This window comes from Otolemur garnettii, unplaced genomic scaffold (genome assembly GCF_000181295.1).
Source record: "Otolemur garnettii isolate 467f Iridium unplaced genomic scaffold, OtoGar3 scaffold00017, whole genome shotgun sequence".
Lineage (NCBI taxonomy): Eukaryota > Metazoa > Chordata > Mammalia > Primates > Galagidae > Otolemur > Otolemur garnettii.
In genome coordinates this window covers 7,995,554-7,999,534 of record NW_003852412.1, presented here as the reverse complement: position 1 = coordinate 7,999,534, position 3,981 = coordinate 7,995,554, and the positions used below count along the sequence as shown (strand labels likewise).

Here is a 3,981-nt window from a genome sequence, read left to right as displayed (position 1 = left end):
CTCAAGTTCCTTCTGCCTTCCTGCTTCACCATCTTTAACACTGGCTTCCATCTTCGAGTCAGCTTCTTAACTGCAAAATAGCTGCTATAGCACCAGCCATCATATCTATGCTCTATACAGCAGGAAGGAGGAAAGAGCAATGAAAAAAGAGGCAGGCCTCCCTGTTCAGTAGGCCTCCTTTAAAGAGTCTCCCTACAAGGCTTTCCTAGCAACTTCTACTTACATCTTGTTGGCTACCCCTATCCAATACAGGGAGCAGGACATGTGTGGATTGTTAAGCTGGGTGCATTGCTGCTCCTATGCATACCAGGTTTCTGAGAGTAAAGAAAGGGACCGTTCACCATCGCTGCCTAATAATTAGGTTAGAAAATGGAGGTTTTCAAAAACTAGGCAAAAGATTTTATGTTTAAAAGAAGAAAGAAATTAGAAAATTACTTATCGTTCATAAAAAATAGATAAATGAATCAACTATAAACTTAGAGTATAAAAAGCATAAAAGAAGTAAGATCGAAAAATAATAGCTACTTACTTCTAAAAGTAGCTAAATGATTGGCCCCTGCTCCATTCACCCACTTTCCACCTTATGCAATTTTCTAGAGATTCATTAGCACTCACCTATGTACCAACGGTGCCAAGGCAGGGCAGACTTCCAGTGTGTATGTTGCAGCAGAAATGGCCTTTTCCCCATTTCTCATCCATATCCCCACAGAGCTTTGCAGATTATTATAATAAAAGCACACTGTGCTTTAGCGAGTCCATCGTTTGCTGGTGAAGAGGCGAAGTGATGGAGCAGAGAGGGCAACATGGACTTTGTCATCCACAGACCTGACTTTCTACTTGCTGACTTGACTGTGTTTCTCTGGCAAGTTACCTTAACACTCCAAGACAGTGGTTCTCAATCTTCCTAATGCCGCGACCCTTTAATACAGTTCCTCATGTTGTGGTCACCCCCAACTATAAAATTATTTTCGTTGCTACTTCATAACTGTAATTTTGCTACTGTTATGAATCGTAGTGTAAATATCTGATATGCAGGATATATTTAGGCGACTTCTGTGAAAGGGTCATTAGATCCCCAAAGGGGTCACGATCCACAGGTTGAGAACCGCTGTTCTGAGATCTACTTTCCTCACCCATAAAATGAAGAACATCATCTGAATCTGGGCATTTCCAAGGTGGTGCTGAGGACCAGAGCCCAGCACTCCCCAGTAGCTCGGTAAGTGATAAGCTTCCTTATTATTTTATCTTCCTGCTAGACTGTAAGGTCATGACGGGTCGGGGCAAGTCTTACTTATCTTCATATGACCCCCAGTGTCTAACACAGTACTGAATGTCCTGGCAGGAGTCACTTCAGCCGACAGAAGCTCACCTGGCAGGCCTCACCTGAAGACCTCTAAAAGACAGCAGCAGGCAGGCCAGCTTGCACTGGCGGATAAATATCACTGGCTGACAGTATTACCCCAGAGCAAACCACCCCTGCCCCGTCTCAGGGATGGCAAGTGACATTGTAGAATTCTCTTTATGGGACATTTGAAATCCTGAGACTCTAGAAAGCATCTCTCTCATCTCCTTGATCTGGTCAGCCACATACATTCTATACACAAAATTGCAAATCTCACTGTTTGGGGGTTTTTTGTTTTTGTTTTTTGAGAAGGAATCTCACTTTGTAGCTCTTGGTAGAATGCCATGGTGTCATAGCTCACAGCAAACTCAGACTCTTAGGCTCAAACAATTCTCTTGCCTCAGTCTCCCAAGTAGCTGGGACTGCAAGCACCTGCCACAACACTCGGCTATTTTCAGAGAAAGGGTCTCACTCTGGCTCAGGCTGGTCCTGAACTCATAAACTCAAGCAATTCACTCACCTCGGCCTCCCAAAGTGCTAGGAATACAGGTGTGAGCCACCACGCCAGACTATTTTTCTGCTGATCCCTTAAGCCTTTGGTCAAGCTTTCCTTCTGAAAAACCTTCCCCAGCACCCCCACCATCCATACCAAGCTGGGTCAGGTGTCTATCAATACTCTCCTTCTACTCTGTGCAGTTCATGGTCACAAAACTTACCATACGGCATTCTGACAGTCTGCTTCTATGTCCAGCTCCCTCAACTGAGGGTTCTCCAGTGTTGGGAAGGTATCTCAGTCATGTCTGATTCCCTGATGCCTAGAACAAGATCTTGCAGAAGGAATGTGATAAAATACCGAATAAACAGTGTTGGTTTTGATGATGCTTCTACCCCTTGCCTTACAGGAAAGGCTACTTAATTCATCTCCGGGGTCTGGAGCAAGATGAGACATCTCCAGCAGTCCCCTATTAACACTTTATCTCTAGAAACTACGGATTCATAATCTTTACATCTTTTCCTGTTTTTTCTTCCAATTCTTTCCCCAAAGAATAAATACTTATGTTCTTTTTCTACACTTGAGCCAGGGACACAACAGTGTTCCTTCATACAGAAAAGATACACTCCCATTCAAACTCTAACTTTTCTGATAGGAAAGCCCTCTTGATTGTCTTTAAACCCACCTTCCCTAGACTCATTGCTAGGAGACTGAATGTAACAGGTAAGATAGGGTCCCTGGGAGTTCTAGATGGAGACAGACACACGGAAACCCTTCATAGCTGTCTTCAACACAAAAGTTGCAGATATAACCTTTCTGGTCTTGATATTTTAAAATTTAAGGTCTTCAGAATTGGTTGCACTTTGTGAAGGGCAGGGAGATACAGAAAGAATGAGGTGAGTGAAAACTGCCAATGGAGTCACAAGTGACATCGGGGATTAATAAGCCAAGTGAGAAGAAACACAAATGGTATTTGCCCTTGATAGTTTCTCTGTAAGTCTTTGTATTAAGTGTCAAATATAACAAATATTCTCTTTGAATTTATTTATTTATTTATTTATTTATTTATTTATTGAGACAGAGCCTCAAGCTGTCACCCTGGGGTAGAGTACCCTGGTATCACAGCTCACAGCAACATCAAACTCCTGGGCTTAAGTGATTCTCTTAAGTGCCTCAGCCTCCCAAGTAGCTGGGACTACAGGCATGCACTACACACTGGCTATTTTTTTATTGTAGTTGTTATTGTTGTTTAGCAGGCCCAGGCCGGGTTCAAACCCACCAGCCTGGGTTTATTTATGTGGTCGGCGTCCTACCCACTGAGCTATGTGTGCTGCGCCTCTTAGAATTTCTATTAAGAAATCATCGAGGCTCAGCACCTGTAGCTCAAGTGGCTAAGGTGCTAGCCACATACACCTAAGGTGGCGGGTTCGAATCCAGCCCGGGTCTGCCAAACAATGACGGCTGCAACCAAAAAACAGCCAGGTGATGTGGTGGGCGCCTGTGGTCCCACCTACTTGGGAGGCTAAGGCAAGAGACTCATTTGAGCCCAGGAGTTGGAGGTTGCTGTGAGCTGTGATGCCATGGCACTCTACCCAGGGGGACAGCTTGAGGCTCTGTCTCAAAAAAGAAAGAATTCATCGAGGCTAGAGTCACACTTGAGTATTGGTTATTGCCTTAGTGTGCTACAGTCCTCGAAGAGTCACTGCTGACCTTATTCACTGGCTGTGGCGCTGATGGCAGTCAGTCACCAGGTTAGTGACATGGCTTCATCTTGACCTACACCTATAAGTGTTAGATTCACTTATATCCCCAAGTTAAAGAAAGATACAACTGGTTCTTTAGAAGCTCTGTATTATAGGAATGGGCAGATTTTTCATAGAGTGCTGTCAAGTGGCTTTAATTTTACTCGTAACTTCCTTAATGATTTATAGTGGTTCTATGAAATAAGTCTAACTTCTTCTTGATAGCCTTTGTTGGTTTCTAAAGGTTAATTCATCAAACGGATTGTGTGCCTGCTGTGTGGTAGTCACTGAGCAATTTCTGCGGTAATGGGAGATAACGATAAAGATAATAAACACAGATTCTTAATCAGGGTGAGGTTATAAGAGTGGTTGGAAAAAACAGCAACAACAAAAAGAAAAGAATT

General features: G+C 43.4%; 1 non-coding gene across 1 annotated transcript; it reads left to right on the top strand.

Moving 5' to 3' along the window:
• The first annotated feature begins 3,471 nt into the window (after nt 1-3,471).
• Nucleotides 3,472-3,599, top strand: LOC111723984. Its single transcript, XR_002772378.1, has one exon. It is a non-coding gene; the product is annotated as a small nucleolar RNA SNORA3/SNORA45 family (small nucleolar RNA).
• The last annotated feature ends 382 nt before the right edge of the window (nt 3,600-3,981 follow it).